This window comes from Neopelma chrysocephalum, unplaced genomic scaffold (assembly GCF_003984885.1).
Source record: "Neopelma chrysocephalum unplaced genomic scaffold, ASM398488v2 Primary Assembly neopelma1_69, whole genome shotgun sequence".
NCBI lineage: Eukaryota > Metazoa > Chordata > Aves > Passeriformes > Pipridae > Neopelma > Neopelma chrysocephalum.
In genome coordinates, this window is record NW_020897729.1 from 12,337,148 (window position 1) to 12,361,297 (window position 24,150).

General features: G+C 44.9%; 1 long non-coding RNA gene across 5 annotated transcripts; it reads left to right on the top strand.

Annotated features, from left to right (window-relative positions):
* Nucleotides 1-14,979: 14,979 nt before the first annotated feature.
* LOC113968688 lies at nt 14,980-22,426 on the top strand. 5 transcript variants are annotated; one of them, XR_003534606.1, is made up of 4 exons: nt 14,980-16,088; nt 16,537-16,676; nt 22,029-22,113; nt 22,398-22,426. It is a non-coding gene; the product is annotated as an uncharacterized LOC113968688 (long non-coding RNA). The 5 variants fall into 5 exon arrangements; XR_003534605.1 differs by lacking the exon at nt 22,398-22,426 and having other exon boundaries at nt 22,029-22,225; XR_003534607.1 differs by lacking the exons at nt 22,029-22,113; nt 22,398-22,426 and having other exon boundaries at nt 14,980-15,137; nt 15,697-16,088; nt 16,537-18,410.
* The last annotated feature ends 1,724 nt before the right edge of the window (nt 22,427-24,150 follow it).

Here is a 24,150-nt window from a genome sequence, read left to right on the forward strand (position 1 = left end):
ACAGCGTCCGCACGTGTCAGACATCCCCAGTCCTCCAGCCACATTAGGGCCCTGTGGCTGCTGCTGGCAGCCTGTGCCAGTGCTTGGTCACCCTCACAGTGACAGTGTTTCCTGATGTTTGGAGGGAACCTCCTGTGTGTCGGTTGGTGCCCATGGCCTCTGGCCCTGTTCCTGGGCACTGCTGGGAAGAGCCTGGCTCTGTCCTCTTGGCATCTTCCCTGCAGGTGTTTGTACAGGTGGATGAGATCCCCTGAGCTGCTGCTTCTCCAGGCTGAATGATCCGAGCTCTCTCAGCCTTTCCTCGTAGGAGAGATGCTTTCTTGTCCCTTTGTTGTCCTTGTGGCCCTTTATTGCCCTCCAGTATGTTCATGTCTTCCGTACCAGGGAGCCCAGAACTCAGCCCAGTCCTGCAGGGGTGGCCTCAGCAGAGCTGAGCAGAGGGGAGGGATCCCCTCCCTCGACCTGCCAGCCGGACTTTGCTGCGTGCAGCCCAGGATACTGTTCACCTTTTCAGCAAGGGCACATTGCTGCCTCATGTTCAATTTGGTGTCCCCCAGAACACTCAGGTCCTTTTCCACGATCCATCATCTTACTCAAGACAATGGCCTATACCTGCTTTTTAACCACAATAGATTGAAGGAACTCTGTTAGGAAGAGGATTTCTTTCTAACTTGAAATGGCAAATGAGGTTTATCATGAAAGGATTTAAAAAACCCCACAAACTCTCAGGTGCAAACTGATGAACAAAGAACACTCCAAATTTCCCTAACAGGAAATTATGTTTGAACTGAGACAATTTTTGTTTTAAAATCAAATTGCTTTTCAAAATACCCTGACCACAAAAAACCCAAACCAAAACATGCTTTTCAGCATATCATTAGTTTATAAAACATCATGTGCATAAAAATGTGTGAATCATAATTGTAGGCAATGCTGGTAGTGTTGTATATGTGTAGGGATTACTAATATTTTCTGGTATGCAACCTTTTTTCAGGTATCCATGGCTTTGACAAACTTTCTCTGTGATAGTGTTAGGCATGGTTTGTGTCTGTCTCAGATGAAAGTTTTGAGAAATTTTTAGCCAGCACATTTCAGCTGTGTCCAGCTTGTTGCTTTGCCAAGTTTTTGAGAGAAAACAATAGAATAGCCGCTGTTGGTGACTGCCCTCCCCCCGTCCCCTGGTTCCTTTGTATTATGTTGGAGTGGAGCAAAAGAGCATAATTCCTTCTGATTTCCATGTTAAACAATCAGAACAAAAACCCTAGAATTGCCAGTGTTTAGCTTGAAAGTGTGACAGAAGTGCTTGCCCTACCCCTACGCACACACCTGTTTGCACATGCCTGTTTGAGATTTTTCTGATGTTCATGGGTGAACAGGCTGTAAATTCTATGGTTCCCTTGTGTGACCCAATTACACATACATCTGTGCCTTTTACTGACTGATTACACTCTTTTCTCCACAACCTGAAGGGAAAAGTCACAGGAAGAACCTGAGAGACAAGCAGGTGTCCCATTGGCTTTCAGCACAAATGGAAGAAAAGATCACGTGACGTGAGGATAGAAGGAAAAAAGCCCCCTAAAAAGAGAAGAGGACAAGTTCTCATGAGGTGAGGGCTTGAATGGGAAAACATCTAAGCCTAGGATAAGCTGAGCAAAAAAACCAGCTGGGCCTCAGTTTTGATGGAAGGGAATAAATTTGAGACCCAGTGAAAGATAAGTATATGAGGATGGGAATGAGACAGAGAAACGGTGTTACTTGTCAGCACACAATAGGACTTGATAAAAACCTAGTGAGGAGAAAGAAGGCATAGACTTTGCTAGATAAAGAGACAGTATTCAGAAAGAACAGACAGTATTCAGAAAGAACAGACAAAGTGCTGCATAGCAGTTCATTAGGTGAGTACTGGAGCACAGAAGGTGCAAGTCCTATGGAAAATGAATCCGTGATCATGCAATTTAAAAGTTCCACCACCATGCATGTCACAGAAGTCAAATTGCACATTATAGAACTTTCTATTTTTAATGACTAATAGTTTTATTTTAGTAGGAACTTGTTTATAACTTAATTAAAAAGGTGTTTCAAAACACCAAATACTAACAAATAGCTTTGAAATATAGTTACAATTTACATAGCAGTAACAGAAACTGCTATCCCTGCAACTGGACCGTGTTAAGCGTAAGCTTCTAAAGCACTTAATTAGCCATTTACACATAAGCTAATTAATAATTTTGCAAATGTGCACAGTGAGTCCAAATGTTAAATTAATAAAACATTCTAGAGAAAGTTTCACAATAAAACATTATTTCTGCCTCTGAAAAAATCTAGGGGATAAAACCCCTAAACAACCCAGAACAGCTGATTCCATGTATCCAATCCAAGTTTAAAGTACTTAGTGGAATTCCATTTTTACAACACTGCACTGAAATTGTAATCGGTCTGGTTAGGAAAGAGACTTCAACAGTGTGAAGTGCATAGCTGGATAGATGAAAAGAATACAGCCCAATTCAAGACTGTATTGAGAGGTTTGATTCCCATCTCTATCTTGCCCTAAACTTGTCACAAACTTCTCTGATGACAGAAGCTGTTGTGGATCATTCCCTCTTCTTTTTGAAGCCCTTCTCACCTTGACCTTACAGTGAAGCTAGACTGGACATTTATTATTCGAGACCTTACGAGTATTTAGCACAAATTTTTCCTAGTGCTGGGATTTCAGTATAATGTAACTTACTCAAATACGACTGAAAAGGCCTTGGTGTTTCTATTTGAATAATCAAAATATTATGTCATCACTCCAACTTATTTCAAGCCTTCACATTCTCCTTTCCTAATGCGCATTCTCTTTGCCCCTCCCAGAGCCAGTTACAGTTCTGGCCTTGTTTTTTTTTTTAAAAATCCCACCTGTTACATAAATGTGATAGTCTTCTAAAAAGCTAGTCTCTGTCATTTGTTTGGTGCATGTTACTTAACACATGGCAGTGAGCGCATGTTTAGAGCATTAAGGAATTCTTGCAATTTCTTCTAACTAACATGATAAACATTCTTATAAACAGTGAAGCAAGTAGGTCTCAGTTTCTTTTGTATTATCTTTTGGTTTGATTCTCAGTGGTCTACAATGCAAGCTACAATAGAAGCTTTTCTCCTGGTTGCATGGATAACCTGGCATGTATTAAGAGGTAAATTGCTGATGAGCCTTTCTTTCTCATTGGAGAAATATTTACCTCTCTCACCAATCTTTACAAAACTGTTGAAAAGTTGAAGTGCTGAGACCTCCCTCTGCTTCCTTAAACTTAATAACAAGGTTTAAATATTAATGGAGAACACAGAACCATGTACAACTGATTTATAGCCTCCTTTCCTTCGGCAAATAGTCTAAACAAGGCATGTATGTGTGTTTTTCTCCTAAATTAGCCTCTGCTTCATCTCTGTCTGCTCCCCTTTTCTAGTGATTCTTCTGGGATGGGAGACCACAAGACCTACTGATTAGGACACGTAGCTGGGAGCAGAAAGCAGGGGTTTGTCACCAATTCCACTCCTCATTTGCCTGCAATAAGTGCAGGCAGTGCAGCTACTTATTTCTCTTTTTTTCCTCTCTTTACCACTTGAGTAAAACCAGTAAAGTCATATCTTGATCTGTATTTGTACAGGGGAGTCTCCATCATGTATCTAAATTGTAGCTGCTGCTGCCTCAGTAGGTAACAATAAATCTTACAGTTTCTTGCCTCCACAGATGTGCTGAGCAGAGTTTTAGACTCTCTGAAAATAGAAAAATTCTAATATCTCATCTGAACATGCATTTTCTTCCTTACTACGGGAAGTGCTAAAGCTCTTAAAACAAACTAGCAGATGATAAAATTCCTGGAGATGCAAAGTTCTCGGGATGTAGAAATTCTAGCAGGGATTTGGGAAGAAGCAGTGGTAATACTTCCACAAAGTTACTACAGCAGTGCTCTAGTTCCATGCTAGACTTGTGCTGAATTTCAGGCTAGTACTTCCTCCACTCTAGGCCATGTCATTAACTTTAGTCGCATGTGAAAATAAATTTAAAAAAAAAATCATGGTTATATACTGGGAATGACATTTATGATTAAGTGAATTCAATTACTCCTTTTTGAAAAACCTTAGTATCACCAAGTTGAGATGTTTCAACCCCTTTCCTAGCTAAAGAAGTATAATAGCATCAGGAATAAAGTAGAACAGTTAATTTGGAAGGGATCAACAATGATCATCTAGTCCAACTGCCTGACCATTTCTGGACTGACCCAATGTTAAAGCATATTATTAAGGGTACAGCCCAAATGCCTCTAAACACTGACTGGCCTGAGGCATAGAACACCTCTCTAGGAAGCCTGTTCCAGTGTTTCACCACCCTCTTGGTCAAGAAATACTTCCCAATAATGTCCAGTCTGAATCTCCCCTGGAACAGCTTTGAGCCATTCCCAGGCATCCTATCCCTGGATCCCAGGGAGAAGAGCTCAGCACCTTCTTCTCCACATCCCCTCCTCAGGCACCTGCAGGGAGCAAAGTAGTCGCTCCTCTGTCTCCTCTTTGAACTAGACTAAGCCAGAGTTTTTGTGTAGGACTAGAATATTACTACAGAAATGATACACTAACAGTATCATCAATTACAGTTGTCAAAAATCTATACAAGCATTAATTCCCCATCTCCAAGTGGTTAACCATTACATAACCATTTTTACTGAAGAGATTATAGGACTCATTTAGGTTAAATGGGAAGACAGTTTTCAGTTTCTGCAAAAGCAACAGCAGTGTTGCTTGGGAGGTCCTTTTTATTGACCTCAAAGGAACTGTTTCAGCATGACACCGTCAATTCAGACAACACTGGTCTTTCTTACATGACTTCCTCGGGACTGCACAGAACATCAGCAATATAGATCTGTGGTGTAACAGCTTCCACACCTGACTTCACTGACAAGGTTTTCTATTCATCAGAGATGAATGATGTGAGCCTAGAGGTACATACTCCTGGGTTCTTGACCAGGTGGGCCAGTGTGCTCGAGGGCTAATTAGTAAGGTCTTCCTTAAGTGGAGTTTTATCTTGGGATGTAGAGGTTTGCATTAGAAAAAGGTCATTAGACAAGGTTAAAAGATGGTGATCAGAAGTTCTTGTCAAAACCATCTCAGTACAGAACGGTCTATAGGTGTTACACCCCACCTCTCTGCTAAATCCAATGTCATACATGCTGAAGAACAGAGGTCTTGTCACAGTGCTGAAAAATACTTAGGCTGGACATAAACAAATGCATCTGGTGAACAGTTAAAGGAGTGCCAACTGAGTCAGTCTTATGAATTCCTTGTTCACACTGCTTGTGTGGTGTAGTGCCTGTCAGAAAAAATCTCATTTACTGAATTTAGAAAGACGGCAAAAGTTGCAAAACAAAAGGAATAAAACGAAAAGGAAAAATTACAACACGTGTTGGGTGTCCTAGGCACGCAGGATTCCCAGGAACACCCCTTCAATTCAAAAGTCCCGCTTTTTAAACATTCTTAAGGTTCAACCCCGTTTACGTCATAGAAGAGGCGTTCCCCTCTCCCTGGTTGGCTGTGTTGTGCTGGGAGGTGGAGTGTCCAGCAGCATGGCAGCTTCCAGGACCAGCCATGTGGTATAAGGGGTTTCCTTACCAATATTCATTTACAGTTCCCTATTCCCATTCGCATGTTTCCCTGACACCGGTTCCAGGCTAAATCCAGCGTCTTACAACTCCGCGATACGCCCTATAGGTTAGTAAAGAAAAACTCTTATGTTAGTGATTTGCTAAATTCATTTGCTTGTAATAAAACCGATTCTTTATTTCTCACAGTGCCATAAATTCCACTTAAGAGATCGGTAGTTGTTTTTCTGTTGAAAGTCTGCAGAAAACAACTTCTTGCTCTGTCAAATTTACATTCTTGTATTCTCGTTGGCTGTCCTGGATACATTTGCTATAATTCCAAGTAAATGTCCCCATGTTAAAAGGTTGATCCTTAATTTTACACTCTATCATGGTTACAATAGCTGTTAACTGTAGCTGCCTTGCAGTATATGCCCTATGAAGTGGGTTTCTTAAAAATGTTTTGGGGTTATATTAGGAAGCTGGACATAATTAGTTTGACAATACCTTCTCTTATTAATTGGTCCATGTATATCAGGCCTAGCTCAATGATGATTTTCTAGCTGCATAGTTCACACAGACCATAGCATTATTTATCCTGTGGAAACATTGAAACAACACTCATGCTTTTCTCACTGTACAGTCTGGTTATTTTTTCATTGTCTTTTATCAGGATTTTCATCAAAGTTTCCCCACAGCTTCCAGATTGTTCACAATGCAGATGCAGCAGTTCTGTTCACTGGACTGGGCAACAGCAATCACGTTACCCATGCCCTGCATTCTTTACAGTAGTTGCTCATAGGAAGACAAGTAGTACTAACTGGGTATGGACGAACACTTGGTTGGTTGTTTTAAAACCCATGACTGACATAGTAGGAAGGCCTAAGCTCCATTTTCTTCTTTCTGATGCTTTTGGTAGTGACTTTATGTTTTGATGCAGCCCATTGCCTATGAAGGTCAGTTTGTTATAGCAGTTTACACTGATATAGCTCTTGTGGCTGGCACTTGATATCTGAAGCAGATGGGTTTGAGTGCGTTTTGAACCTTAAGAGTTTTTCAGTACTATTTTTGTGGCTGAATTTTTATTTTCCGTGAATATTTAAATAATTTAGAAGCCCTGCAATGCTTCTGATTATAACATCTTATGTATGAAGTGAACTTCACTGAATATTTTTTCAGTGCTAAGTCTAGGCTACAGATCCTTCCCATTCTGTGTTCCCCAGTATCTTCTTCAAGTGAAATTTTTTGTGTTTCAGTAAAGGTTTAAGGCATCTTTTTTGTTATTTGAGGGATCCTATATGTTCTTCTAATAGCCATTATCAAGGGATGTTCTGAATATTTTAGATCACTTAGGGATGACTGCTATGAAGTTTCTGGAGTTTATTGCAGTATTCTCTGCAACAAAAGACTAGTAGGAATTCCCAGACACTATTTTTCATCTAAATGTATATTTTATAGCTTTTTTAAAAGCTGTAGTACAGAATTATTTGTGACATGATTCTTGCTTTAAAAAAAAACAAAAACAAACAACAAACATCCCACTTGTACATAAGTTGAAAATTGTTTTATTTAAATGTTTAATGGGTATAATGGTTCAGCTGAGAGACCACAGGGTTTAGCTTGTAGTTATTAAGCACTTAACATTGATAAAGCTTATGTTCAAGAGGCCCATTTGGATAAAGCATTTATGTCAATATATGTTGAGGAAATGTGTTTCATTTAGAAAAAGGTACAGCAAAGAGTAAACCTCTCTTTATGAAGCCAGTAACAATTATGAAAATGTTTTGGTTCCAGTGTCTTCTTCATTCCTGGCACATTTAATGTCCATAGCTTCCCTTAAATGAATGTGTTTTTAATTTCTAGCATTTTAGGTATATTTAGAGCCACTACTAATCTTCAAATATTATATGAAAACCTTTAATGAGACCCTTTTGTGATTACTTGTATTACAGATGACAGAGTTTTGTTCTGAAGGAATAGAAATTAAGGAGAGAGCACTGCATTTTCCTAATAATTACAATTTATACGTTGTTTTTCTGTTCGGTTTTGTCTTGCTTCTTAAATGAACTTGGAGACTTAAGACAGATCAAAGCTGTGCGTTGGTCCAGATAAGAAGTGAAAGAAGAGCAAAGGCCAAGAAATGAGGCGGCAGCAGGAGTAGCGATTTGGGGTATCTGTGATAGGTGAAAGGCTTAGAAGATGTCAGATCATCAGTAAGAGAGCTCTTATGCACTGCAGAGTCATGCTGGAGAATGTGGTCATTAAACTATAAAGATGATAAACAAAGATGGACAGGACCAGAAGCTAGATATTACAGTAGCATTCTTTACATTTTTAATCTAGCTTTTTAAGAGCTGCTCATATTAAACAACTCTGGTAGGGAAAGCTGTATAATGCTTGTCTTGTAACTGCTCCTCACATCTTTTAAAGACCTGTGTCCAAATATATTTTCAGAGCTAATCATGGTTGGTATGAAGAGAGTTTTAGTGCTAGTTGCAGCATATAGAGGAGTGAGCTGTGGAATTCCACTTAAATATGATGTCTACAACAGTGAAACATAACCATGGACAATATAGCAGGACATAAGAAACAGAAACTGTAGGTAGAAGTCTTTTACTAGATCAGCTGATTTAGTAGAAGAAAGTAGACAAACTTTTGGATGCACAAGACCTTCTTAAGTCTCAAATACAACCATAGACTCAGTAACCTTACTAGTTTTATGGCATAGCATAACATACCTCCTCATTAGCTTCTCTGTTAATGAGGCAAACCTGTTTCTCTTGCCTAACATTGTCCCCACTGTTATCCCCTTAATAACTTCTTTTTATTTCAAAGCTGTGAGCTATCTTTTCTTTCAGAGATACACACCTAGCTAAACTCTGAGCAATTGCCTTCTAGTTGTATATAGCTCAGCTAATTTTTTTTAGGTCTACCACATCATTTTTGGACCTGATGAAGGCCTCTTGTTTGTGGGGAGTTTTTTTGGTGTTTTTTTGCTTGTTTGTTTATTTGTGGTTTTGTGTGTGCGTGTAGCTGTTGGTTTAATGCAGCATAATACCTCTTGCCCCCATCCCTGGGAAGTGTTCAAGACCAGGTTGGATGGGGCTTTAAGCAACCTGATCTAGTGGGTGGCATCCCTGTCCACGGTGGAGGCAGGGCAGGGGTTGGAACCAGATGATCTTTAAGATCTCTTCCACCCAAGCTATTCTATGATTATCTGTGAATCTAATGATTAATTTTTGAGGAAATAAATGAAGAAAAACTTGAATGCATGCTGGAACCACTAGATTGAAAACAGCAGTGACATGAGTTTTACTTATTTAAGAATTGTTGCATTTTACCCTTGTCTTCAAGCCTTACAATTCCTTACCATATAAGGAAGCAGTCCAGAAATGCTGATCTTCATAATCCCTAATATAGGAATGTCTTACTCTGCACATTGTGAAGGCAAAAACCTTTCCAGGGCCATGTAACTTTTGTGACAGATCTTAGTATCATTTGCTGGTGTAAGTGCATTTATCACTCTTTTCTTGTCTTCTGAGGCGTATTCATTGATACTTAGACCTTTGGCTGTACGCTGGTGACTTTAGTGGGACAGAAACTTTTATTTTTTGCCTTCTAGCATGTAGTCTTCTGAAATGTGCTGTGATACAGCAGGAGTAATTAGCGCAACTTCTACAGCTTTATTTCTCTTCTTCACAACAACAAGGTTATTGACCATCTCAGGTTTTCTAAGTACTGTTTTTTCAGTCACACTATTTATAGGAATAAATCTCCTGTAAAACAGCAAACCTTTATCCCATTTGACCAGGCAGGCTATCAGTATTTGTATAGATCATCTGTTACCACCTCCTGGCAGCAACTAGGTGACCCTAGTTCAGTTCTTGAGTAGACTATGAACTAACCTGGACAAGCAAACATGCATGCTCATGTGAGGGCCACCACTGAGGTTAGTCCCAGCCCTTCTTTGTTGCCCGACCTTTAGTATCAGATCAAACCAGTAAAATGATACCCCACTCACCTTGGAGTAAATCTTTAAAGGGCTTACATCATGCACATTCCCAGTGTTGTTTTTCTTCTCTCTGCTTTTCTTAACTTTCTGTTGGGACTTCACTGCAAGACTTGTAGTTCTTTGAAAATACATTTCACTTGACTGTCTGCTAAGAATACATTCAGTGGCAAACACTTAATGATAAATGCTTCCTTTATAATATCAATAATATAATTTTGAGGCTTCTCAGCATCTGTTATATTGCTGTGTTGCAGTCTTTGAATGACTCAGAATGTTAGGACACTGCGACAGGAACATTTTTATTATTGTCTTAAAGGTGGCCCCAGTTTTAATTACAGAGAGACATAAATCTTGCTCTACCTTTTGCTCTCACAGTACCAACTGAAACTGTCTATTTAGATTTCTCAGTGTTCCTTTTCAGAAAAGACAGAGAACAAGCACAGCAGATAATAGTTTCTGTAGGCTGTGGCCTAGCTCTCTGAATTCTTTTATTATGGAATGGAAGAGAGCAGGCAGGCCAACTAATGATGGAGCTCAGCTGAACTGAGTGGGACTGAGACTCAGTTGCTGGGCTTGCAGTGGAGTAAAAAAAATTTCTCTGCATCCATATAGTGAGGGTGAGTGCAGGAAAAGCTGTAAAGGAAAAGATTGCAAAAGAAAGAAAAGGTTGAGAGAAAAATGGGAGAGGGCATAGCGTAAATGAGAATAAGTGAGAGACAAGGAAGGCTGAAAAGAATTTCAGCTCTAAGGAGTTTTCAGAATTGAAAAAGGAAGAAACCTGTAAGAATAAAAATAATGTTTCTTCCATGTTCTTGGCGAGGAGATGACAATGCTGTAGTGAAGAGCAGAGAGACAAAATCAGGGACTTAAAGTCTTTTCCAGCCTAAGTGATTCTGTGCTTCTGTGACTTCGGCTGGGATGCTAAGTGAGATGAATTTTTAAAAGGCTTCAGTGCTGAGACTAAGACAATAAGGAAGCTAAAGAATTATAGGAGAGAGAAGTCTGAAGACGTGTTGGAGTGCTTTCTTAGGCAGGGATATTTGGCAGTATCTCTTGAAACCATTGCCCTGAAAGACCTATGGAAAATAAGCGGGGGATATGCCAAGCCTCTTTATAGCAAGACCTTGCTAGGAAACCAGTGGATTGAGATATGTAAGAGTGAGACCCAGTCAGCAGTTTCCCTTGTGCTGGCATACAGCTACTAATGCTTCATGATACTTTACATCCCACTTTGCTTCAATTAGATTTTTTCTGCTCCATCTTTCCTTAACAGAGCTACTTCTCTGTTCACTTTCCAGTGAAGGAATGGAATTAGCTGAAACAATTCTTGGTGAGTCTATATGCAGCATTTAGTACGGTGCTAAAAAACCTCAATACTTAGGTAGCATTACCCTTCTTATGCTAATGGCTGAATAGCAAGAAACAAGTATGCCTCTTATCTGTCTCTAAATAAATTTTTAAAAATCTGAAAATTCTGCTTAAATTCTGCTTACATTTTCCTAAGTGTTCATTTTCTCAGCCAAGCTATGGGTCTGAAAACTGACATGCATAGTAATTTTTTAAATTGTGCTTTTACTGAGGACTGAATCTTTTTCATTTTGGTGAAGAGCCTGTCCTCTATCAATAACAGTGCTGCCTGCAGAACAGTAAGAATTCACGAAAGCAGTGCTGTCAAGCCACCCTGTAGTTACCCACACAGTATAAAATGTATCCCATAGGGAAGGGTAATTTCTGTCCATCAGTGTGGAGGTGAAGATGCAAATCTGGACAGCACATTTAACCACTCCAGAACTTCCCCAGCCATTGCTCCTTGTAGGAATTGAAACATGTGCTTTTAGAGATTTAGAATTTGACTCTTTGCCTCAATTTTAATCCATATGTACTGGATTTGGTGTATAAAGTTGATAGATTTCATTAGCTGGGTTCAAATGATATGGGTTGACAAAGCTTCATTTGTATTGAAGCCCCTGTATGATTTTGATGCTTGGCCTGTACAGTCAGTCTCTCCTCATAAATCTCATTTCATGAGCAAAGATTTGAGTGCAGCTGTGTTTAAGAATGGATGGGGAAAGTACTGTTAATGAAGATGAATTATCTTTAGAATCCTTCTTTCTATGTTGCTGTGTGATGTTTTTGTCAGAAAAAAAAGATTTGCACTTTGCCTTAAAGAGCATTCAGTTGTTCTTGCTTTTCTGACCACTGTAATTTGTTTATAGTGCAAGATTTGGTTAAAGTATCTGATACAACTTAAGGATGTTAGATTTGGTTAAAATATTGCACAGAAGAGGAACTGTGCTAAAGCCACATGGTGTTGTGTATTGTCAGTTCTTGACTTTCTGTGCCTGCCATTAAGACATGGGGAAAAATGCAACTCAATTCAAAGTAGCATATTTCTCAAAATTCTCTTCATGGTTTATGCAGTTAAGTTGCATGTGCTGTATTCAAACTGACAAGTAGAAGACAGAGGAGGCTGCCTTAATCCTCAAGAAATCTTGTATGAGAGAGAAAACAAAAATGGTCTGCAGTCCCAGTTTACCTCATGATGCCCAGGAGCATGGTATCCTCCTTGATTTGTGGCTGCCGAGGACCAGACCTAAGCATGTTTTGTCTCAAACATTTTGAGTATTGCTACAGGGAAGGTAATTGGAGGAGAGGGTCCTGTGGAGGTGGGGCAGTGTGTTCTGAGCCAACCCCCTGCTCCACCATGGGACTTGTGCTCAGTTCCCTCACTCCAACTCACTGCCTGGAGGAGGCTCAAAGGGGCTGTGCATGTGCAAACAAAACGGCATGAAAAATCTAGTTTTACATAAGAGGTGTGCACCAGGTTATAACAGGGAGCAGATTGGGCCCCCTCAGTCCTTTTCTCTCTTTTTTTCCCCCTCTCTTTTTCTTTCACTGTCTTTGTCTCACAACCCCAGCTCCGGATCATCCTCGTGGCAGAACCAACACAAGATCTGAGGACTGGTAATATTCTTTGTTTTCTTCCCTTGCTTTGCCTGAGCGAAGCATGGCTATCATACTCTGCTCTGTACTCTGTACTGAACTCTGTTGTGGAAGTGAGGAGCTTGTAGAAGTGTGTCGTGGCTTGCTAGCCAGCAGCTTTGCGTAGTGGTGTTGTGGTTTGTGTGCCAGCACCTTTGATTTTGTGAAATGGCTTGCGAGCCAGCACCTTTAAAGAGTTTGTTGTGGGAGTTGAGAACTTATTGAAGTGTACTGTATAAATTTAAAGGCTTGTTAGCCAACACCTTTTGAGTCTAAGCAGTGGGCTGGTTGGTGGCGTTATGGTGGCTGTACAATAAAAGCATAAGAGTTCCCTGACATGTATCTGGTGTCTTTGTTCAACCTGATGAGAATTTGTAACAACCATCACAGCCCCTACTGATGGGTTGTGACAGTGGCCAGTGCATGTGCAGTGCCTGAGAGTGGCATGGCAAAAGGCAGGGCCTCTTTCCCTGTAGAAGGAGCAGGTGAGGGTTAGGGACATCAGTCAGGGGAGCAAGGCCTTCAGCAGTCATTCCTGCCCACGGTGGCTGCCTGGAAGTGGAGATGCAGGCTGGGGGGGTCTTGGCCCAGCCCACTCACTGCAGGAAGCTGAGAGCACAGGTCTGACTTTCCCGTCCCTTGTCCTGAATTTAGGGCCCTGGTTCCTCCCAGCCTCAGCCAGTCTGTGCAGTTGGCCCTGTGGACATGGACAGCCAGGAGGTGTGTGGTGGAAGGCAGGCCCTGGGGCAGGATGTCAGCGTGGGAGTCTGGTGGCTGAGTGGTCCCTGCCTGTGAGTGCTGGTAAGTGACAAGAGAGTTTAAAATTGCCTGGTGGTTTTCAGTGGCACTGCTGTGGATATTGGACCATGGAGCTGAAGAGACCAAAAATACTCTTAATTGTCTGTAATGGAGATGAGTTAGTGATACTGGTAGATTCAGTAGAAGTGCACCTTACAGCAACCCTCTGGATTGACTCTTGCTTATCGTGGCTAAAATCAGACCTATACAGCATCTGCAACACATTCCTGGTATGTATGCTCCTGTTCTGCTACACTTGCAAAGGAAACGGAAACTTTAAAAGCTCCAGACAAAAATTCCTCAGTTTCTTTTACCATTTTCCTGCTTTTATGTGCTGTGGCATGCATTGCTTTAAACTGAGAGTTCAATCACTCATGTTCTTTCAACTGTTTAGAGTTGTTTACAGTTTCTCACTCCAGGGTTATGGTTTATGACTGTGGGACTCCATATCTGTTAGTCAGGGTTTATACTTCACTTACTGACTGCTTAGGGCATGGGTTTTAAAATCTAACCTCATCCATTAGTTGTAAAGTACCAAGAATCATTTGTGTTCCAAGATATGTAGTTTAACACTGAAAGTTCAGGGTTTACAGCTTACTGTTAAATGAAAAGGTCCAAATCCTTTGATGATAAATTTGTAAGCCCCGAACCCTAAACAATAGGCTGTGAATCATTTGGGGGAGTTAATTTGTTTCCCCTGGTGCCACCCAGCATTCAGCAACGTGGTCTGATCTGAGGCAATGAGCAGGAGGGAAGCAGGCAGGTTTGAAGAAGTGGATATGCTTGTGCATGCCTGAATTAAAAGAGGAGTGTGGCATGGTTATGCCAAAAATGTAGACACCGGAAGTTCCTGAAAGGTTAACCTTGCAGAAAACCCAAATGTTGTGGTAGTGTTCAAAATAGGAGTGGAGGGGCGGTGTTTGTGGCTTTTGTGTTCTCCTTTACCGTGTTAGTGTGTATTAGATTAGTGCGTAGGTTTGTATGCTAAATTTGTTTTCTTGAGTTTTTCTGTAGGGTTTACAAATTTTGCATTGCTTTATGTTTTGATAGGATGATGTCTTTTACTGTGTCAGTCAGCAAGCAACTGATCACTAAGTACTGTCACAATGGATACTAAGGCAGAGGAGCTGAGAGGCGCTGGTGAGTGCCTGCTAGCCTTGAGCACTAGATTTTGGTGCTTACGGCTCACTTGGTTGGACTCGATATGTATTCTGCAACAGCGGAAGTTCTTTCACCATTCTTTGTCCAGAACCCTGGCTCTCTTTTTCTATTTCTCTGCCTGACCATCCTTCCCACCAACTCTAGCCGTCTGTCCAGCTTGCACGCCGCTTTTCACTCCCTGTCCCAGCGGCTCTATCCCGCTGATTGTCCCTTCGCCATCAATCGCTCCCGCTCGCCTTCAGACGCTGCGACGCGCGGCCGCCCCCGGACCTCGCGCATGCGCAGTGCTGCCGTCGCCCCGCGGCCGCTCAGCACAGGTGCCAGGCCGGTGGTGAGCGCGTTTGGAGCACCGGGAGGGCAGTTCGGGGGTGCTGAGCGCGTTTGGAGCACCGGGAGGGCACGCTGCAGAGGGTAAGCCTGGTGCAGGACCAGCCTGTGAGTGCCGGGTGCGAGGGGCAGAGAACAGGAGCGGTGTGGTAACTGTTACCCCCACCGGCAACGCAGCAGCCAGTGCAGGCGAGCTGCTTGCGACCAGCATGCACTGGTGGCGTTCGGGCCTCGAGGGATCCTCTGTGGTGTGTTTGAGAACCTTCAGTGGCCGCGGGTTTGGGGACACGTCCTGTCTAGGGACAACAAGTGTTGCTAGGGGCAACACTTGCAGCAAATTGAGGGTCTCAGCCCAGCCACACTCAGGCCTGGGGTGGGTGGTAAGAGTTTCCCGCTAGCTGAGTCTCTCCAGTGTTTAGAATTTTTAAAAGCCATGGGTTTTTTCCCCTGTCTTTGCTGAATGCTGCTTTCTGAGCAGTTTGAAGATGACCTAAAACATTGGGTGGTGTCAGTGTTGTGTGCCTGTGTTTTCCATGGAAGAAGGGCTAGGGCTGTGCTAAGTGAGGAAGTGTAGGTTGCATATAGAAGATGGTGAGCTGGAGAGGTGGCACAGGACTATCTGGCTTCCATGATGTCTGCGTGGATGAGAAGAGTATTTCTGATGAAATGTATAGTGCTGTCAAGCACAGTGTTGGGTGGTCACTTTGGAGTCTGAAATCTTTGCTTTCCTTCTGTCTGTGTTGAATGAGAGGATGTTTAAGTCAGTGGGGACTGTATATTTCTCCTTTCTGTTTGACCTGTGTATAGTTTTATGCTGAGTAAGACAGACTTCCAGCATTGCAGTGTCTGTGCTGCAGTCACCATGAGGAGTGCCATCTGACATAAGCTGACATTAACTGGATGCCTGAGCAAGCCTACTATCTGTGAGGACTGCTGTGGCATCTTAGTGATGAAACAGAGCCTGAGATCATGGCTGAAGCAGCACAGTGGGTCAGTTGTAATTGTGGGAGCAATTATGGGCCTTGGATTTGGGATAGTTCTGAAAGGGCTTTGCAGTTTCTTGCTCTCTTGGTAACAACTGTTCTGGCCTTTTGCAGGTGCTGAAGCATAGTTTGGCAATTGAAGCAGCATCACAGGTCTGTAGGATCAGCAGCCAGATGCAAAGAACAAGCTCTGACTCACAGCGTGCACACAGCTAAGTCCTGGCACTGCACTGTAGTTGAAGGAGGCTGGGTGGGTGGAAGGTGGTTGTGCCCTAGTTAGTAATGAGACAGACTTGGTGGCAATGTGGGTACTGCTCGGTGAAGGGAGCTGGAAGTTGTGCCTGGGAGACTAAAGTTTGGGCATTTGGTGTGTGATGTGCAGGCCTCGCAATGGGAATTGGCTTGATGTGCCAAGTGGTTAGGTGTCTTGGACTACAGATGCTCAGCATGTGAGTAATAGGCTAAAAAACCCAATTTGTTTTATATAATAAAAAGTATTTTCCCAGCTGCAGTGTTTTATCCTTGTTTTGGCAACTCTGTGAGACGTTTTCTGATCCCTCTTTAGAGTGGGATTAGCTGGACACAGGAGAAGGCTTTTGGGGTGGTGTTAGTGACTGCAGGAATGGTATTACCAATTGTCACAAACATTTCTCTCTCTCAACAGGTACCACTTCCCTTAAAGAGAAGCTCGTTGGTGGTTACAGATGTCACTGGCTCTGAATATTTGCCCACAGAGATGAGACGACCATAAATATTAATTGTCTTAGTAATAGTACTGCAGATTTAGTGCTGGCTGTGTCGCAGGTAAGTTTAATGGAAGTGCAGCTTAGTACAGTGGATCAGTCTACAAATTGAGTCTCACATATGGTCACATGAATGGTGGCTGAAATCAAGCCTGTAAACAGCAATTGCAGAGTGTTTCTGGTGTGTGTTCCATCCTGCTGCCCTTGAAAACTTGTAAATGAAAACTTGTAAAGCTACAGGCAAAAATTCTCATCTTCTTTTTACTTCTCTCTTTACTATTTTCTTGCTCTCGTATTCTTTTGCATTTCTTGCTCAAAACTGAGTGTTTTGAGTTCTTCACTTACAGTTTATTGTTTAGAGTTTGTGGTTTGCAGTGGTTTCTTACTTAGGAGTTATGGTTTATTACTTTATTTTGTGAGGCTCTGTATTTATTATGATTTACGCTTTACTTATTTATAGATTGGGGCACCAGATGTAAAAATGTAATCTCATCCATAAAATCTAAATCCCCAATGACCCAATGACAAGGGTGCTGAGATTTGTAGTTTATCATATTAGGGCTTACTGTGCAAAATGGAAAAGTTGAAGTCCTTGGATAATAAACTGTAAGCCCTGAAGCTTAAACAGTAGGCTCTGTGATTCCACTAAGAAAGGCACTAAGACTCTGTAAATTATTGATAAAAATTCCATTTATTGAATCTAACATCAGCAGGAAAAAGAGCATAGTGTAATCTTACATACCTTCAGATGCTAGGAACGGTATTCTGCAGAATTGGAGAGATCCCTAACTGAGGTACAGCCCCACAGTGCAGCTTCTGTGTTCTGTTGACATCTTGGTCTTTGTAGCTCTTGTGGGATTTTCTTGTAAGAAAATAATTCTATTCACCCTTTTACTGTCAAATGAGAGTGTTCACTTGAGAACCTGCTGCTGTGCTTTCAGATCTGAGATCTTGGTTTGACCCTGTGCAGGCATGACACACTGCCACTGCTGGTGGATGAGTTGAGAGCTGTCAAGCTTCTTGCAGGGCTGTACTCTAGGTGTAGGGCAGAAGCACAGACAGGTGAATTTAGGCTTTTTCCTTGAATAACAAAGCTGAGTCCTGTCCTTGAAGGAAAAAGCAGACTGACAGTTATACCTCTTGATGAACTTCGGGAAGTTCATGTCAGCCCGTTTTTCTGGCTTGTTAAGGTCTCTCTGGACAGCAGCATGATACTTTGGCTTATCAGCCACTCCAGCCAGTTTTGTGACATTGCAGACTTGCTGAGGGTACTCTGTCGCATCCTCACTGGTTTGTGGTGTGCTTCAGAGACCTGTGTTTTTCTTTCCATGTCGCCCAGGGCTCTCTGTTTGCCTCAGACCGCAGGGTGTTTGCGCTCCCCATCCCCGGGCCGCGGGGTGCGTTCTCTGCTGCCGCCCGGCGACCACAGCGTGGTGCTGCAGGAGGGGTGGCACGGATTCACCCCCCCCCATCGGACTCGGTGCTGCCGTCAGGGGAGCCAAACGCGTGCGTGACCTTCACCTTCCTGCTGACCTTTGACCACGGGTGGCATTTGGCTGTTTTGGGCCACTTTCGACATTTCCAGTGACCTTTGACCCCTTTGTGACATCAACCTATTTGGTGACCTCTGACCTTTCAAATTACCTTTGACCTTTCAAATGACCTTTGACATCTGAACTACCTTTTCCTGTGACCTCTGATGTTTTTGTGACTTTTGATCTCTGGATAATGACCTTCCAGGTGTGACTGTTGACCTTCCAATCCCCACATTTGAACTTTAATCTTTTGAGCTTGACATTTGACCTGGTTTCTGTGTCTTCTTTTATCTTGTTTGCTGCCTCTGTTGCTCTCTTGGCTTTAGAATATTTCTCCGTATGCCAGTGCTGTACTGCCCCTGGTTCTAGTTCTCTGCTGACTGTCCTGCCCCTCTTCACATTTTCAAGTTTTCTTCTGTGTCCTATCCCTGTTTTTTCTTTCTTTCCTGTCTGTTCTGTGTCCAGTGTATGGGTCTGGGGCGGGGAAGATGGGCTGTGGGGCTGAGGTGGTGGCCCCCTGTTCCCGGTGGGCTCCAGCTGTGGGCTGGGACAGCCTAGGTGGGACGGATGACATGATGATGGGACTGGGCCAAGGGTTTAAAAGGGCTGCAGTTAGGAATGGGCTTGGGCAGTTACAGGTACAGCTGCTGAGGGAAGGGCTTGCAGTATATGAGGAACAGCCTCTCCTCGGGGAGCTCATGCTGCTCCTGTGCTGCTCTGGGGCCAGTGCACTGCTGTTCCTTCTCTTCCAGAGCTGCCTTAGCATTCTGGGCAGGTGTGTGCTGCCATTTAGAGAAGTGGGGCAGGTGTCTGTCTCAGGCAAGGGCTGCAGGACTGGTTGAGGTTCAGCAGCCTGGATAGTAGAAAGTACACTTGTATGCAGCTTTCAGATTTTCAGGTCAGTAAGTTTTTTCTGAGTGTTCAGGGTGGCAACATAGTTGAATAGTACGTTTGGGGGTTTTTGTTTATTCTAGCTGCATTGCATTTTCCTGAAGTTTCTGACTTTATTGAAGATGAAACCTTGGGTTTTTTCACCAGTTTTGCTGTATACAGTATCAGTTGCTGATGTCATGTCTCTTAATAGGACCAGTGGTGAGATTATCAGCAGAAGTTGGGGTGAGCATCTTGTCTGCATCTGGACATGGAGCTTTAGCATTTCTCAAGAAGGCAGCAGGGGCATAAGGCACAGTGCTTCTCGGGTATGGGATAACTTGCCACCTTTACCAATTGCCTGCAGAATACCAGGTTGTCTCTAGAGCCTTTGTGGCTTGTGACGGGCCCCTTGTAGATTATAAGCGTCAGGACTTGACTTATTTTGTAGGCCTGTTGCAGAGCTGAGAGCCTGTGTGAAGATGGAAGATCAGAGGTCCCTGAAAAATGCAGGATATGGCTCAAAAGAGCGGCTCCTGATGGCCACCATGTCAGTGTCTGACGCTGAAATCGGTGTGGAGCAGGTGAGTGACAGGCCACCTGCTTTGGAGGAGGAGGTGGTTGTGGAAGAGGTCTGGTGCTGACCAACGTGATGCTTACTGCTGCCATTGGTTTTGCACAGATAACGAAGAGGAGCCTGGAAACTGCAGGAATATCCTGGTCAGCAGATGTCGGTTTTTTGGGGAATGAACTCAGACTCCCAGCCCTCTGAAAGCTAACTCGAGGGACTGGTGTTGGGGAGAGGAATTGAGAGCAGGATGCAAGGTTGGGAATTGCAGGGAGAAGTGCTGAAGTTGGTGTAGAGAGTTCAGGAATCGGCCTGTTTGGTCAGGTAAGGAAACGGGTTACTCCCAGCACAGTGCTAGTGTGTTCTGGACAGGGTGGCTCCAGTCTGTGTCTGAGTTATTGTGTACTTTGTGTAGTGTGTCTTTGGCATCTTAGGCCTTCCTCAGGTTTTGATAACCTTGTGGCACTTTGCGTTCAAGGAACACATCATCTGCCTCAGGTGCCACCTCTAGGGTCTCAAATGCCTATACTCATTGACAGAGCACCAAACAGGTACTTCATTTCTTGTGCCACAAGCTTAATACGTGGCTAGGTCTTGTGTTGTGGAACAATCTAGTGGGACAGCTTTTGCGGCTTCTTTCCAGGCTGTGTCAGCATCTCTGATCTTGAGTGGTCTGTTTTCATGGATTCCTTTTCTGGGACTCTTTCCCCGCATCCTATATTCTTAAGGCCTTTAAGAAAGGCTTCTAGCACATACTTCATCCTGGTTGCAGCCATATCTTTTTGTCATGGGCCGTGACATTTGACTTTTCTTGGTCTGCCATAGATTTTCCTTACAGCCCCCTAGGTATTCTCCCATGATGGTGTCTCTGGTCTAGTAGTCACGGTTCTTAAAGAGCTTTTTTTATGTCTCTGGGTCACATCTTTTGTCTTGCTTGTGTGCAGTGTGTGTCTGTGTGTGTTTGTGTCTGTGCTGGAGCTGCTCTGCCTGTGGCCACAGCAGTGATAGTCTGCAGAAGGATAACCATAAGAATCTTTATTTTTTATTTTACTCTTTAAGTAGAGTTTTACACTTTGGTCTCAATTTTATTGACAAAGCGGACGGATTTCTTGGCTGTGCCAGGTGGAGGGAATCCCTCATCCCCCACCCTGGGGCCTGCCAGGGAGAACCGGCACCCGCTGCTGCCGGTGCCCGGGTGCACGTGCCCAGTGTCCCGGCACTGCCGGATCCTGCCCGTCCGTTCCTTGTGGTGGAGCGCAGCCGTGGGACGGCAGCGGGGAGAGCTGGGCATCTGCGGCTCAGGGGCTGCGCTGCTGCAGGGGGGTGAGTTGGAGGGGCCGGCGGCCCCCCCGGGTAAGTGCTCCCTGCCCGCGCGCTTACGCTTGAATAGCTGCATCATCCCTTGGGAGCTGCGGCCCGGGCACGTGTGTTTTCCAAGGCTGCGGGCTCCTGGCATGGATGGGGACAGGACAGGATGTTTGGGCAGGAGCTGTGTGGTGCCCTCAGCACTTGCCCTTGGGCACTCGAAAGAAAGGGTGTTTTTTGGTGTTCCCAGGAACTGCTCCAACAGCTGTAGACTTCCCCCTGCCTTCTAAGGCTAAGGATGTGGTGACAGCAAGAAGACAATTGGTGGGATTGGAGGCCACTTGCTGCCTTTTGGTCAGATGTGTAACTGTTGCAATGGGTGTGTTTCCTAGGAGAAAACATTTTGTAGTAGCAGAATGGTTTCCATAGACAGCAAGTGAGTGCCACACTGTGGCGTGAGCCTTCAGGACCTGCAAGTCCTCCCGCAGACTTGGTGAAGTGCTGAAGTGTGACCTGACTGCTGGGAGTAAGTATGTGTCTGACAAATGGCAGTGCTGCCCGCTGAGCCACTGTTTTTAGAGAAGAGGGTCCTGTGTGACAGGTAGCAGACAGAGGACACGGCTTAGTTGCCACATCTGCCATTGATGGGCACAGAAATCTACAGCTGTGGTTCTTGGAACAATGGTGGCTCGTGGCTGAAGTGCTGCTGTTTGAGAGGGCAGCGGTGGTGTCTGCTGCTGGGCAGATGCCTGGGAGTGGGTCATATCCAGGGGGCAACATAGGCAACACGAGCAGGATGTTGGAAGACGTGGGATTTCCTTGAAACTTCACCTGTTCATTAGCTTTCCTCCCATGGCTTGGAGTCTCTTTTGTAACTTGTGACCCGTGTCAGGTGGTGGGGTTTCTTTGGTTTGGTTTTGTTTTTCTCGATCCAATGAAAAGGGTGGGTTTTATCACGGGGAAGATTAAGGAGGTTTTAAGAAACGTTGGAGAGAGTTGTCTAATGATTCCGTCTGGGCATCCAAGCTGTCTGCTGTCAGTCCAGAAAGGAAGGCAAGCTGCAGGGTTATTATTGGCAAAGGGATGAAATAACGTTTATTGTTGATTTGGCCCTTTATCGTTCTTAAAAATGAAGGAAATACTTCTGAAAGGCAACGTCGGTCTTGCGGGACGTTTATTTTTGCCAATCTGTGCTCCGCGAGTCCTTGAGGTCCTTGGGGGTGAGGGAGGGGGCGCGCGGCTGCAGTGCCGCTCCCGGCCGTGTCCGCCAGGCGGCGACTGCGAGGCAGGGCCCGGCGGTCGGGGGCGGGCTTGGAAGCGGCGCCTGCGGAGAGCGAGCGCTCGGGGCCGCCGGGCCGGGCAGTGCCGGCAACCGACCGGCGGCGGGGGAGGGCGGGTGGCCGCCTTCTACGGGCTTTCAAGAGAATAATAACGAAATGTAACGATAAAATAAAAATATAAAAATACAACAAAAAACGCATTCAGCCTGAACATTTTTCTGCAGGAAGTGGGCTGTGACAGGGGAATTGTCTCGGAGAAGGCCCAGGATCGGGGCGGGCTCTGCGGCGGGGACGTGCCGCTGCCGGATGGGAAAGGCACCTTACCCCTCACTCCCAAAAAGCTGGGAAGGGATAACATCTGCCTGCAGCTGACTGGAGTTGCTGTTGGCCCTGGGCTTTCTGTGCCACTCGTGGCCACGGGATGATGGCAGGATCACTCCAGCCTTGAGACAGATGGCCTGAAGGCCTGCCCCGGGCCTGTGCAGGGCAGACCACTGCCCCTCGGCCACTGAGCGCAAGGGGGTGTGGAGGGAATGGACTGGCCGGGCTTTGGCAATCTGGCCCCTCGAAAGACTAAGTGACCTCTTCCAACAGGGGAAGACTGAAGCAAGCGGTGCCAGAAAGAACTGGAGTTTCTGGAGAATAAAAGCTGGAAGTATCCCCCTGAAAATCTCCCTGGGTGGTCAGTGGTCTGACTTCCACAGACCGGTCACCTTGGCCAGGAGCGTTCCTGGCAGTTCTGCCGGAAGTGCATTTGCCCACGCTGTAATTTCCATTTGATGCTGGCAAAGCCCCTCTGGGTGAGTCCCAGTGCCTGGAATGAGCGGACCAGGCTTCCAGGGCACTAATTGCAGGCATTGTGTTTAAGGGAAGAGCAGGGGAGCCTTTCTCTGGCACAGAGGAGCTGCAGTATTTCCCTCTCTGGAAGAATAAGAACTAAAAAAATAAAAACCAAACGAGAAAGAAAAGAAAATGAAAAATAAAGAGAATAAAAAATAAACGAAATAAAAAAGGAAATATAAAATACAAAAGAAAATTAAAAAATAAAGCAAGAAAACTAAAAAGGAAATAAAATCAAAAGTGAAATAAAAGAGAGAAAAAAAAAACCTTCTTGGGCATCCCATTTACTCCTCGCACCCGCCCCACCCTCCGAACAGTAAGTTGCGGGTCACCCCTCAAATGTGAGAAGGGCACCCCAAAACGTGGGTGGGGGAACCCCAGGGAGCCGAAAAAGCAGCGGAGGGGGAGCCGCGAAATGTGGGGGCGGGGCCCCAGAAAAGCGGGTGAGGCGCGCGCCGGAAGAAAGCGAAGCCGGGTGGTGAGGCGATGGCGGGGCAGCCAAGGTGGCGGAGCCAGCGCATGCGCAGTCGTTAGCAAGACGCCGGCGATCACGTGGTCATTAAGGGCGGCCATGCGAGGGAACGGCGACGCACGCGCATTGGCTCTCGTGTCGCTGCAGCACTCCATGCTCAACTTAAGGGCCGGTTCCCGCGGCACGACGGGACTCGTGGTCTCCCGTCTCTCCCGGGGTGTGTGCGGGGAGAATAACATGAAGATTTTCGAGGCGAAAGCGCAGAAATTAGTGAGCAACCTTCTCCGGGGGTACCGGAAGTGAGAGCGACCGGACTGTTTTCGACGGCGCACCGTCCAAGATGGCGCCCTCCTGGACCGGAAGTCTTCCCTGGAGACCGCACAGAAAGATGGCGGCGCCCAGACAGGAAGTCCTCCAAGACCGTACACCAAGATGGCGGCCCCGGCCCGGAAGTTCGCCGAGGCCACACTAAAGATGGCGCCACCAGGACCGGAACTTAGCCGAGGCCACACTAAAGATGGCGGCAAGAGGCCCCCTTCCCTCAGAGAGGCGTCTATCCTGTTGCCTGACCTCCGCCCCGACCCGGACCCCCCCCCCCCCCCCCGCCCGCAGCGCCGTCTCGCCGCGCTCTTTCCCGGTGCGGGGACAGGGCGGCGCGCTCGGCG